This window comes from Pyrgilauda ruficollis, unplaced genomic scaffold (genome assembly GCF_017590135.1).
Source record: "Pyrgilauda ruficollis isolate IOZ18807 unplaced genomic scaffold, ASM1759013v1 scaffold45, whole genome shotgun sequence".
Taxonomy (NCBI): Eukaryota; Metazoa; Chordata; class Aves; order Passeriformes; family Passeridae; genus Pyrgilauda; species Pyrgilauda ruficollis.
This window is the reverse complement of record NW_024526044.1, coordinates 6,350,378-6,364,619: the sequence shown is the minus strand read 5'-3', so window position 1 is coordinate 6,364,619 and position 14,242 is coordinate 6,350,378. Positions and strand designations below refer to the sequence as shown.

General features: G+C 37.7%; 1 protein-coding gene across 10 annotated transcripts in view; it reads left to right on the top strand.

Moving 5' to 3' along the window:
• The window catches only part of NCOA3 (nuclear receptor coactivator 3), a 52,713-nt gene that overhangs the window by 12,216 nt on the left and 26,255 nt on the right, over window positions 1–14,242 (top strand). For 3 of the 10 annotated variants that reach the window (XM_041478535.1, XM_041478529.1, XM_041478531.1), the window contains exon 3: window positions 9,675–9,756. The exons of 3 other annotated variants lie outside the window; for them this stretch is intronic. The gene's annotated coding sequence lies outside the window, so the exon portion shown is untranslated. Of the gene's footprint in view, window positions 1–9,674; window positions 9,955–10,631; window positions 10,729–14,242 lie in introns of all 10 variants that reach the window. 4 more of the 10 variants (XM_041478537.1, XM_041478528.1, XM_041478527.1 and 1 more) reach the window with 2 other exon arrangements.

The following is a 14,242-nucleotide window of genomic DNA, read 5'->3' as shown; positions in this document are numbered from 1 at the left end:
TTAATCACTTCCTGCGTCTTTTGTTAGCATCTCTCAAGGCATTACAGTTAACGTCAGAGTAACTGCATTAAGCTGCTGCTGTGCCTATTTGCATAGATTAAGAAAGGAATCTACCTGTCAGTTCAAGAAATCACTGTTTGACCTTGCCCACCAGCCAGAAATTGGTTTTCTTTGGCTGCTCTGAAGTGGCTGACTATACCTGAAGCAGCCTTTAAGAGGCTTCACATGATTATCTTATTGCCTAAAACTGTTTTGTTAATTGAGTTGCAGAAGTATGATTTGCAAAAGTATGATTTACATAAGTCTGATTGGCAATGTTTTCGGCTGGCATAGCTGTTTTGTAAGAGTCTTCATCTGTTTTCTGGACCTGTATAGAGGTCTGAGACCAGAGTATCTTTCACCATTACAAAGTGCACCGAATGCCTTTAACATTCTGGGTAAGATAATTCACTGATTTTGAAACTGCATGTTGATGGAAAATTAGTAATAGCTGCCAACTGACTAATGTTTTTTTCCACCTTAGGTTGTCATATGCATTATCTTAAACAGTCTACCTTGGCTTCAGGATTTGGAAAACTGAGTTGTATTTTTACCAGCATCCTTACCATAAACCTTTTCTGTATGTCGATGGCGTATTTAGTCATTTTACCTCTTCACAGTATATTCAGGTTCTTGTCAACCTTTCTGCACTGTGTTGGAGATCGGACTATGCCAAAATACGTGCCTCCAAATGTTTCCCAATTTGACTGCCTCCTGCTTTGGAACGATTTGTTCCGTGTGTTTTACTCTGCAAATGTATGCAATTACTTGCCATTGTACTTGTTATCAAATCAGAGCTGCTAAAACCTCTAAGGAAACTTATGCGTTTCTGATGTATTGAATCATACTCTTAGGTTACAATGCTAAAGAATTTGCTTGAACTACATGCTTTACATACTTCCCTTCATGCTGTCTTGTATTATAGTGTCTGTTGCTGCACTGAACTGAACATCTTCACAGGAGCTTTGGTCCTTTTTCCTTGGAAGACCAATAAAGGGGTGATAAATCTGTTGCTCTCCTTGCTTAAGTGTAGCTGGACATTGATTTTTTTTCAAGTTCAAATGCCAAAATACAGTCATAGATCTTGTCATTAAGATTTGCTGTCATCAACATTTTCACCAATCTCCCAGAGAAAAACCTGGTGGCAGCACAAATTTTGGGGTACCCCTCCATGGGCTGATTCACCAGGGTCTGTGGTTCCTGGGGTGAACACCGCTTTGTTAGTGATGATACAGTGGAAGAAGAAGCCTGTTCTATGTTTGTGCTCTAGTTCTGTAATAACATGATTGAATATGCATCTTTCTTTTTCAGTGCTAAACCAAGACAATGTATTACAAATCTCGTGTCCAGAGCATTTTTTACTTTTTTGTAGAGTTGTTTGTTTTCTTTTGCTTTTGTTTGTTCTCCTTTGCAAGATTTTGAAGACCTGAGGATTTTTGTAGCCAAGAGCCATGACTTCAACGTCCATCCTTCATGGAGTAGATGATGTCCTGTTTTGTAGTCAACATCTAGAAGCAGGCTATTATTACTGGTACAGTACTTCTTGGGCTGCCCAGCCTTATGCCACAGTACCATGGATTCCTCGTTTGAAGTGAAGCAAAGTAAATTAACACAGCTCTGGACTACGCATTCAGAATCTTTTCTGACAGTTTTGTGTTGGTGCTCTCCCTCCCCTTTCTCAAGTCTTTCCTGTTTGCCAGCTACGGGCAGCTCGTAGCTGTAACACCTCCAGAGTTAAGTGATGCTTTGATAATGCCTGGTATCAGTTCTAGCCCTTTGCTTGCTGCCATGGTTTTCAGCTAAAGCGGGGGAAAGGGGCCCTACTTCTGCAAGTCTCAGCTTCTGACTCGCTGCCATATACTGCTTCAGACGACTTCCCTTTCCTTTTATTTCCAAGCTGAAAGCAATTCTCAGTCCGGAGGAGGCTGCTGGGCGTTCTGCTGCTCGTTCGAAGGGACGGGAAAGGGAGGAGAGGCCCTTCTCCCTTACTGTCCGCTCCCTGACGGGGGCGGGCCGGGCCGCAAGGAGTTAAGGGCCGCTGCCGCCCGCGGTTCTGTCTGGAGCCGCCGCACGCTCATTGGTTGCAAAAAGGTGAAATTGAAACCACGGTAAACTTTTGACCCTGTAGCAGTTCTTGTGGAACGCCTTCCCCTTGCCAAGAGCAGAGGGCTTCTTCCCCCCCGCTTCCCCCTTTTTCCTGTATTTTTTTCTCTGTGATCATGCTGTGCTGCATGCAGCCTCCCCGAGGGGAGGGGGAGGACGAGAACAAGCGAGTAGTTTGCTTGTGTGCCGCTAACGGCAAAGCTGGAATTTGCCTTTAAGGCAACTACCAGCTACTGTCTGAAAGTCCCATCCCTACACACGTAGGAATCAATTTTTTTTTTTTTTCCAGTTTCCACCATGCTTCTGTATGGTCGGAGAAAAAACAACCCAACTAAAAGCAACCTACAAATTGATGCTGACGATCAGGGCTAATTAGAAAGTGGGGAAGGGAGGATGAGTCACCCAGTACGCTGGTTTCAACGAGCTTAATAAACAGTGTTGAGTTTTTTAAAATATTAAAGTGGTATCTCCTTACTGAAATCCTATGTTGGAATATCTCAGTATTACAACTTAGTTCATACGTCTGTGAATTGAAAACGTATTTACCTAACTCCTTTTGTATTCTGCATTTCCCTTAAACAAGAAAACCTACAACACCTCAGACTGAGACAAGTAGTGTCGGCTGAACTTCACTGCCAAATTGCGAAGTGTTGGAGGCACAGAGTAGCCAATGTTAGGAATTTTTATTTAGGGTGTGACTCCAGCAAATTCTGGACCTAATTAACGTGTCTGTCATTTTCATACTCTGCAGATTTTATCACAAACCTGAAATATCTGTGGCCGAGAAAATTCACCTTCCCCTTTGTAGCTTTGCCAAATCAGACAAATTATAGCAGCGTTACATTTTCGATGAAGTATGAAAACGGCATTTAGTTATTTCACATTTCTTTCCCATTAAATGTGTGTCTTTTCACTGACAAAAGAATCGCTGACTTGATTACTGCATCAGTTTCCATTTCCTCCCTCGCTAGCTCATAGGCACAGATATGGCCGCCTGTTCTTGCTGGAACATTAAATTTACTGAATGTTAAGTGCCACTTAATCAAGGAGTCACTCAGCACCTTACCTAGAGATAACATTCAAAACTCTTTCTCAACAAAGAAACCTGACGCCTGACTACTTCAGTCTGTTTTTTCCACATCTCTGCTGTCTTGTTCTTGCAAATAGTTTCACTGCATTTATATAGTGTGTTCGTTTTCCTAATTAGAGATTAGGCTGGGAAGGGGCCCGCAACTGCTGTGATTTGGACTCTTTAAAAATTCAGTTCTGCAAGCAGTTTAGCGGTTAAAAAGTGTTCACTTTACGGCAGTGTTAATAGAGCAGGACAGAATTGTGGTGGTTCCTTGTGGGCTGTTCTTGTAGTGCTGCTTTGTTCTTGGTGCAGCTTTTTCTGGGAATTGAGGGAGTCTCCAGAAGCATTGCCAGCAACATCGAGGGAACGATGAATATTAAATGATTAATAGCAGATCCTCTGCACCCTCATGTGTGCAATTCTCCTTGCAACTGCAAAAGAAATGTACCCTGACAGTGATTAGCAGGGCCTCCAAACAGCAGCTATTATATAGTTTCCCCACTCCCTGTAATTCGTTGTTCTCTCTATACTGTGCCTGTGTACGTCCTGTCTGCTTCTCATTGTCTGTTTCGTGGCAGTTCTCCTGCCTTCACATTGGAGCTGCCATGAAGCTGCACATCCTGTTGCCTATGACAGTAAAATGGAATAAATGCTCCTCTAAAGGAGAGTGAGTAACAACTGTCACAAATTAAGAATGAATTCTGACCTCTGTTTCTGGAGCATAATTTAACGTGTCGTAGACTTTTCTTGATCACTTGTGTCGTTGCATTGTGATAACATTATGTATGTGCCTTTTAGTGAAGTCTAAAATTGTTGCAGATGCCAGCAGAAGGGTGGGAAACTGGCAAAAAAAAAGTAACACTGATACTGAAGCTACAGAAGCACAAATTTTGTTAGTCCTATCAATCCTATAACTTCAAAAGACCCCAGTGGGGGGTGTTTTTGAAGATCATTACTGAGAGCTAACTGCTTATAATGAAAAATCACTAGTGTAACCATTTCCTGTAATGAATATGGCTGAAAAGCAGGGTGTCACGGATACTGTGAAGACATTTTGCAACCAAAAAGCATTACATGAGCAGTCGCAAACTGAAAATATCTGTTGGCGTTCTATACTGCTTTATTCTGTGTGTTTATTCAGAGTAGATCTTGATGTTGGTTTCATCTCCCCATATTCCAAAATAGGGTCTTGCCAGCTGCTTTGGAGCTGCCCTATTAGAATTTTCTCCCCCACCGAGGTTTCCACACAGTGAATGAGAAGTTTAAAGAAAAGTCCCCTACCATGGTGTTTTCATCTATTTTTTCTCTGTCTAGAGTAAGCAGCTTTCTATCTAGAAAGCAGTTTTCTGTCTGCTTTCTTCTAAACAAAAGGATGAAAAGGTGATTTGGAGAAGATTGGAGAGCAAAGCCTCTCAGTTTGGAAAACTATTACGTTTCAAAGCTCATCAGAACTACTATTGCGTGCTTCAAACTTCTGCTGGTTTATTAAGGCTTGGCAGTTTCCCCTAGATCCGCTCCTCACTGTCATGCTGGCATAAATGATGCTGAAAAAGAGTAGACATGCTGTAGTTGGACTTCAGATTTTTGTTTGGTTTTAAAACATTACCATTGTATCTGTCTTTTCTGCTTTTATATCCGTTTCAGTTGGTGGTCAAACTTAGTACCTGCAGTGTGATGGTTTAATTGTGGGATGCAGTAAGTGGCTTTTTCTTGGCTTCTTCCTCAATAGGTTTGTCTCAAAACTATCCTGTCCACATCCTTGTTGCAGCTTTTCAGTGATGAGTGAACACTTGGTCTTCTGCAGTAATAATGGGTTGGGTTTCTGGATTTTAAATGCTTTTTTGAAGAGCATGTTGATAGCAACAACTTACTGAAAGACATTTTAAAAAAAATTGATCTATTCATTTTTGTACCTCCCCTGCTAGTGTAATATTTTTTCTGAGTTCTCTTGTGATGCCATCAGGATGCAATATGAATAGACACAGAAAATTTTAAGCTGAAGACATGTGAATTCCCTTGAGGACACATGTCCATACACACAGTCTTGTTTTTCAGGAATCAGTGTTTGATAATTTTTTTTTTCTCCTTTAATGTACAAACCAGTTTGTAGAAAGAAAAATGTTCTGATAGAAAAGTGGTGTGATCTTGGTGAAGCAGACCTCCTGCTGCAAGTTGTGCTTCACTTGCACCTCCTTGAAAAATGTGATAAAAATGAGGATTGGCTGCTATAGCTGAAAGGTCTTTATGCATTTATAACTCTGTAGGTTGTATTATCTATGTAAATGTGTGTGGGCTAGGGTGGGTTGATGTGCCCTGATAATCAGGTTATTCCTAGCTTCTGTTACAGGCTCAGGTTTTTTGTTCTCTCAGGCCACAGGGACAGTAAACAGTAGCTTTGCTTACTGATTTCTGCTGAAGTAGCAGACCAGGATATTTACTCTGCTGTCTTTTTAGAAGAGTATGCTTTGTTTCCAGCACAGTTTTAAACTGATTCCTCTAAACTTCCCTTTTGATGTTTCTTGAGTGTGTGTGTGTGTGTATAGTGCTTGTGATAATCAATATTACATATCTGCTAATTTATCAAAGCAATAAATTACTATAAATAGTAGAGAGACAGTATTCCTGAACAGATACAAGAAAAAGAAAAAAAGAATTGGCTGAAGTGGTCTATAACTGTTGCATTTGGTTGTTTGTGGTATATAGTTGTCCTTACAATAGTCTGCTGAAGACTTAGGCAAGAGAAGGAGTCAACTTTACAGTTTGTGGTATCAAAAATTACTCATGGTAAATCATGGCACAATGCCTATTTTTCACTCTCTCCAATCAGATGGCAACTAGAAAGGCATGGTTTCCTTCAAGATAAGTAAATGAAAAGCATGGGCCAATGGTGCTTGCAGTACTAATGCTCTGGTCCTTAAAGTAGGCAGTTTTTGTTCTCAAGGTACAAATAGGGAATGTCCAGAGAAAACACAGATCTGACAAATATAAATAAATTCAGAGCAAAAATTATATGCTAGCAAAACCAGTATGTCTTCTGTCGTGTTGGCTCCACATGCTTTTGTTGATGATGCTGTGAAAATACAGGACAAGTGTTTTTCATTTTGGATATTACTACTAAAATATATTTTCATTTCTAGCACACTATACCAGACAACTGCAGACATTCTTTAATAAACCTCAGAGCTGTGACATGATAGAGAACTGGAAAATAAGTGATTATCTAATTTTTTTTTCTAGTGCTAAGTTTTCTCTGTCTTAGAGAAAGGCTTTTCATACTGAGCATGGACAGTTGCAAAAAACCTTTTATCTGAGGAAAGAATTTCTAAAGCCTTATAGGGAAAAAATGATATTGCTTTTTATTCATTGTGTATTCAATCATAAATAGAGGGAACAAAACAGTTATCCTGGCTACCTGAATGGAGGAGGAAGGGGAATTGCAAACTCAATAGTCACAGCCTACTGTTTAATTGTCCTCAGTATTGCTCTTAAGAAACTGACATTTCTGATAGTACTGACTGCAGGAATTTTGAATTAATACATTTAAATAGTGTATATTCAATATACTGATAACTTTAATTACGCTTATTTTTATATTTTTCAGCTTCTTGTATAGAATATTAATTAGGTGATTTGTTATTTCAAAAGCTGTCATTCCCCCTTTTTGTCCCACCCTTCTGTTAAAATACCAAATGCAGATCTGTCTCTTTGTTTTAGATTTCCTTTGTTTTCCACATTGATTCCCTATCACATATGTAATACTGTCCTCCAGGGTCCTGTGTCAACATTGCTTGCACAGGACATTGATTTGAACTGAGGATTTAAATCAGAGGAGTCATATTTTGAAATAGCATGAAGTTGAAAATGAAAAAAAAAATTGGATCAATATGAAGCTTGGTATACGAGGCAGAGAGGATGTTTGCAGACAGAATAAATGCTTGAGATTTTCAGAAGGTGAATAACAGAGCATGACACACAGGAACAGACTGGAGTCTTGTGGTTTTAAGAGGGAGTGCAGTGGGGGCTTCCTGTTAAGGAAAAGCAAAAACCATTTAAAACTGATGAAAACAATTTCACTTACATGTTTGGTATGCACATGGTATCAGACAAGTTATTAGAGTACTAAAATGTGTTTTGTATTTTTAAAGTGGAGAATACTTAGAGTTTATATATTTATAAGAGCATTCTGTGGTATTTACTAGTTTCCTACTGATTTCTAGAATTTCTAGATTCAACCCCTTTTCAGTACTGAGTAAAATGGGGCTCTGATACAACATGGAATGATGATTTCTGTTGTTTTGTGGCAAACCACTAATTATAATTAACGCGTTAGTGCCATTTGTTTAAGTAATGTTTATTTGAAGGAAATACCCCTTCTTTTGCTTTCTTGTTGTTTTATTGGTACGTAATATAAACGTAAATTTTTTCTTTTCAGGTATACATCTCCACATTTCTGATCTTTCTAGAAGCAAAGCATTCCAAGTTGTATTTTCCTTTGTTGCTTGCTATTGCAGTATGACAGAGCAAGATGAATACTGTTTAATGGTCCTGTTTTAGGTAGTGTGCTACTCATGGTGTCTTCACAGTGTTCTTCAGTTAGTGGTTTCATGATGTTTCAGGGCAGCTTTTGTGACACTTTAGGAAAATGTTAACTTGCTTGGCTGTAAAAGCAAAATTAGTCTATGTTTTGTGGAAACCTAATTTCAGTTTCACTGGGGCCCTGCTTTTCTCTGTCATACATTTTGTTTGCTGTTAACATGGTCCTTAATCTGTTGATCTGACTGGCAAACCTGGATGCATAGGAAACAAATTAACAAGTAATGATGTTCCAAAAATAGATAACATGCATTATATATCAGAGGAACAGGAGATGAACTCCAAGCATCTTCTACCTCTGACCATCTCTTAACTAAAAGTGTCCTGTCATATTAATACATGCAAATTGAAAAAGGTTCAAGTTGATTGTCGTGTCTGAGAAATAGCCCAGGAGTGCATGGTGTTTAATAAACATAAGCACTGCAGGGGAATTGGTAAATGAAACCTGGCAAGGTCTAAAAAATCAGTCTCCATGAGGTAGAATGTATAATATAAAATGAATGTGCATGAAATTAAGAACATTTAATGTGTTGCAACAAGGTGTGCTTCACTGGCATTATAGATGGCACTTTTTTTTTTTTTAAACTCAAAGTCCTGATTCGGTGAAGTCTCTGAATCATTTATTACCTAGTAAATCACCTTTTTGTCTGTGGGAGGAATGTGGGAGGGAGAAAGAGTAGAGAATGATCAAATGCCTGTGTTTTGGAATAGTATCTTATTACTGGATAAGCACAGTAGTGTATCAATACAACTAATATAATTTCCTGTTTTCTTCATAATATATGTATGGGTGCTTTCATCTTAAAAGGTAATGAAAGATTTTTTAGTATAAACTAGTTACATGAAAACCTCTTTATTTACTCAGTGTACATGAGTGTCTGTTTCAGTGGTTTGTTACATTGCACTTTCAGATTCACAAAGCTGTAGTAAAGCTTCTCTGGCATTTTTTATCTGCTGCATTTGTTCCTTCCTCAGAGGTTTAAAAGTATGTTGGTCTTATGCACTCTAATTTAAAGTGTATTGTATTTGGGTTCTTTTTTTTAAAAGGCACAGTAATTATCTCTGAAACATTTAAGGAAGATTGCAAGTGCTGCCCTTTTCATGTCTTATTTTAAAAAGTAACCATTGTGTTCACCATATCTGGCACATTATATATAGGTATATTTTTAACCTGAACACAGTGTAGTGTGTTCTGTCTTTAGGTGTCTGTCATATTGTTGTTGTCTGTGCCACAGGTAACAATATGACTTGTCACTTAGCCATCTCATCCAAACTGTAATGTATTATAATAATCTTTCTTCATGTCTTTTAAAAATTTGATCAAAAAAACTACCTTATGTAAACTTGGATTTGGTAGCCAGGCTGTGTTGAATGCTAAGGTTCTACATGGTGTGAATTGGTTATCTTTGTAGCTCATCCTGAGAGTGGGTAAATCAGCCAAAGATCAGTATGTTGAACCCACTGAGATCAAAACATGCTGAATGATGTTTTTGTTTGAGCACTCTTGGGTTTTGGTTGAGCAGGCTTTAGACAGAAAATCATATGCTCACGTGTTGAAAGTTGTACTGATGTGAGATCTGATGGGGAAGCTGACTGCGCAAGCCCAAATGCCAAGCGCTTAGTGCATGGCTGTGCTTTGATATAAGCACCCTAATAACATAAACTAATTCATGTGAAGTGGAACAGACCACAGTGTTAAAATATTTTTTAAATGTAAGATGTCAAGAAGTTGACTAATGCCTCTGTATTTAGAAGAGGAGCATGTGGGTTTAACATAGGGACAACAGTTGAATGGTCTACTGTTGAACGTATAGCAGAGATCACAGTTACTTGAAGTTACATACTATATATTATTTTTGTTTTCCAGGATGTGACTTAAAATGAGTTCTGATTCTGAAGGTCCTCTGTGCAGGAAAAATATGCAGTGCTTGAATGTTTGCTAAGGACTAGTAAGTGACTGATCTCATATTTGGATTATATACACCTGAACATTTTTAAAGCTACAGTTTAGTATATGAGAAGCATGTACTTAAAAAAAAGGATGGGAGGGAAGAAAGAAGGAAAAAACCCAACTCTAACCAAAAGCCTTACTGCACCACTGCCAGAAAGTGAAATTGCTGCTTATATTCTTGTGGATTCCTGTCTATGTAAGTGGAAACATCAGTTGTTTCTGTGGTCAGTCTTAGGGCAAAGGAATATCTGCAGAATATCAAGAATATTTTGAATCAGAAGTTTCAATACTTTTAATGTGTATTTGAGGGAGATACAATGTTGAAATAACAAATTTCCACTAACTATACAGAGTTGCAGAATGGAATATCCTGTAGTTTTATTTATTATCAAAATTTCAATATTGCTTTTTAGGAGTGAGGATTCTATTTAATATGGTAACATTATATAAAATTCCAGGGCATGCTCATGATTCATTGAAATGGACTTGTTTGGTTTAATTACTTGTAACTGGCTTATTTTGAGTAATGCTAAGTTCTGCTTAGTCAATTTCTAAAACAAGAAATCAGCTCAGACAGAAGAGCTTCCAAGGATGCAAAATACCACAAGAACACATACTTAATATAGGAAAAACTTGGTGGTTTCGTGGGACCAACAAAGTATTTAAAATGTTTTCATGCAAACAAACATGATTCAAGAAAATATTTTGGATATGTTTTAAATTAGTATTGTATAGTTGTGCATTTTGGAGGGTAGTCAACTGTTTCAGTGAAACAGATATAAAAAACTAAATCTGAAGCATGTAATTGTTTGTATTTTTGGCCCCCTGCTAGGACAAAACCTTCTCACTTGCCATGTCCTATTTGCTGGATAGGTCTTTCATCTACCAGCTACTGAGAGCAGAGGCACAAGGAAGTTACTCTTGAGCTGGACAAGGAAATGAGTGCATTGAAAGACAAGATAGCAGAAAGGTATCTAAGGGATATTAAGTTAGCAGCTTTCCAAATTCTGTGGGGGTGAGTTAAGTAAGATGAGGGAAGAAATAGTTGTATCAAACTGAAAACTTTCTGCTTACTGTGCTTAGTAATTTCAACATCATTTTGGCTTGAATGCTCTGTAGGAAATGGCCTAAGGAACGTTCCCCATTGCAAACATACTGTATTGCTGGCATGTGCATCGTTTTCTTGTTATTCCAGGGTGGAATTTTAGAAGACAATGGATTTTACCCTGTCAAAATAATGAAACCGTGGCAGGCTGGACAAACACTCATGATTTCTTTAAAATCTATAGTTTTGTTTGGAAGGCCATACATACGCTGTTGCAAGAGATTGATTCGTAATTACTGGAACTTATTTGATCTGCTGTGCGCAAAACCCAGTACCTTTTTAACAACTCATTTATGCTTTTCACTGAGAAGTGAATAGAACTGACATATGAAAAGTGTAGGGTACATTGCAGAGGGTATAGGCATGAGCACCTTAATAATAAGGACTAGTGTTTTTTCACCAGTTACTGCGGAGCACGAAGATTTTTCTTATTTTCTGTTTTCTTGAATTGAGAAGAATGTTGGAAAATTTAAGATTATACATGCAAAGATGTTGCAAATAATTGTGAAAGTTTGGAACTTTTTCTCCAAATATTGCTGCCTTCGGTTCCATTCCACTGGTGGGATTAGGAGCATCATGATATAGTGGTTCATTAGTGCTACAATCAATAGAATTAAACGGTGCCTTGCTTTGAAGACTTTGTTTTTGGGTATTTATACTGATGTAAAATTTAATAGAATTTCTTGCATTTGCCTAGTTTTATGTAGTAACTGAGCTATTCAGTCAAATTAAGCTAGCTTTTAGATTTATTTTAATCATGCAAATAACATAAAGAATTTCACTCTAATTCTTTTCTTTTAAAATTGCTTCATTTAGGTGGATAATATTGTGTGGTATCACTAGCAAAGTCTTTCTAGCCAGCATTAGTGGTTCATAAGCCAGAAATAGTGTTGTTGCCTCTTAGCTCAGAAAGTAAGTTTACAAAGATTGGGGGTGTTTTTTTTGGGTTTTTTTTTTTTTGTTTTTTTTTTTTTTTTTTTTTTTTTGTTTTTTTTTTGCTTTTAGTAGTAAAAATGCATAAAAGTTTCAACTTTTGAAACCTGTGTTTCAGAGCTGTCTTTTGAAATAATTAACTTCAGGAAAACTCCCAAAACCCCCAAAATAGCCTTCCTTTTGGAAAAACTTTTTAGCCCATTAGAAATTACAGGTTCAACTTCAATAAAGAAATATGACATCTGGTAGTTTCAAAACTGGTGATTTCTTTCATTAAGTCGCTGAGGAGTTAATAATGAAAGAAATTGCTTCTTCTGCAAATACTTCCTGTAGCTGGGAAATTAGTTTGACTGTTAACAATTTGTCTCTGTAAATCCATCTGTATTGGGAAGCAGCTTCTGTAATTTCCTTAGCTAAACAGTTACAGAGTTGTTCTAGGCATGACCTGCCTGCGCAGCTTACAATGATATTCCTAGCGAAAGAAAAATGCATGTGCAGCAACTCTGCAGCTTCAGGCCTGAATAAACTACCACCAGCTACTTGGGTGTAAGAGTAGGGAAACAGCCTATGCGAATTACTGATTTTTCCTTCCTTGTCCAAGCTCCTACACTTACCATGTTTCTGAGACAAATTGTAGTAATTTTTGGTTTTCTATTTAATTGCATTGTAAGTTACCTCTCATTACAAGTAGACATTAAAACAGAAATGACATTTCTATTCTAAATAATTTAAAACAACCATGTAACCTTCAAAATTGTTATAGTGAAATGTCTATCCTAGCTCAAATTTTCAACTGCTTAGTATGTTTCAAATGCTTCCTTCACTTAAACAGAATTTACTCTTGAATTCAGACATACTTGCTCTGTCCACATCCTTTCTGAGTTAGCCTTGACTTACATTTTAAGCTCTTCCTTTCTCTTTCCACGTTAGCTCTTAAACCTTCAGCTCTGACTGTACTCGGCCTGTAAATGTAGTTGCAGGGAGGGAAGCAGCAGTCCTGGAAGTGCGTGCAGGTGTCACCTATAGCATGCCTGAAGATGCAGCCTCAGCTGTGAGGTCTGTAGACATAAGACCTTGAGTTATATGTAATGCTGAGTATAAGCTTCACATAATCAACTGCTTTTTTGCTGTTTTTATAATCTCTTTTTTTCAAGCGCTTACTCGTTCAGATGAGTTGTTTTTCATTCAGCTGAATGACGCTAATTGAAGGAAATAGGATCCCTGCGGTTGTCTAGTTCTGTACTGGCATCTAGTGGCCTAATAGTGTATTTTTCTGGAACTCTATGTAAAGTAGGCCACTACGGATGTATTTGCGATTTTTTTGCCCTGGAGGAATATATGAATGGACAGCAGTCTTCAGACTTGCTCTTCCATCTCTCTGGTGGGTTTGTCTTATTCATCCTGTTTCTTTAGCAAATATTTACATGTAAGACCAAGTTCTTATCTGTACAGTTCATGCCCACAGTACAGAGTTAGGCATCTTTTGTAATTGTTTATTTCAAATGGAAGATTGTGTTTGATTGTTGGGTTTAATTCTGTTGTCATTTTAAAAACATGTTATCCTTCTTTTTGTAATGTATATTGATTGGCATGAGGATTGGTTATGATAGGATTTTGTGTTAACATATCGCTTTTATGTTAAGCATTGTAACATTTTATTAGCTGCAAAGAGAATTTGTACTTTAAAAAGGTGCCATTTTATTTCTGGGCTATTTACACGTGCTAGAGTAATCCAGTCCTTTGTCCTGTCTCGATTTCAAAATTTTGTACTGCTGTAGGAAGAATGTTCTTTTAAATTCTCCCCGTGTAGAATTAAAAACCTCTATGCTGCTTCATGCAAATCTGTTCTTTGTCCTTTCAGGTTAGACTTCAGAAAAAAACTACAGCAGATATCCTCCCCCCTGCCGACAAGAAGCCAATAAGCAAAAATTCAGTCAGTCAAATAACACAAAAAGTATTACACACACTTCTCAAAAGTAATACACACACTTCTCTCTTTTCCCCTTACATATCTTGTCCTGGAAGCAGTTAGTTGATTGGGTACCCTTTCTGAGGGGTTGGTTGTCTTTGCTGCAAGTATACACTGCTGACTTGTATTTAACTAACATCTTGTTCAACAGGGTGCTCATATTCTGTTCTGCAGAGCTTCTTGAGCCAGTTGGCCACCAGCCTCTGATACCTTAACATAAACTTCATTTAGTTCTATCAGTTCCTTATCCTTATGATACCTTATCACTGACTCCTAGGAATTTGGTTATCCTAGGCCAGTTTCTTTTAACAATTGTCATAATGGTAGTTTTTGCTTGTGGAGACAAAGAACTTTTTCTGTGAAAGATTTCTTAGTGCTTGGATTATGTTATGGAAAAAGGTTCTCCCTAACTGACAAGACTAACTCTATTAACTAAATATTTAGCACCATTTATTGCCACTGCTGTACAGGCTAAAG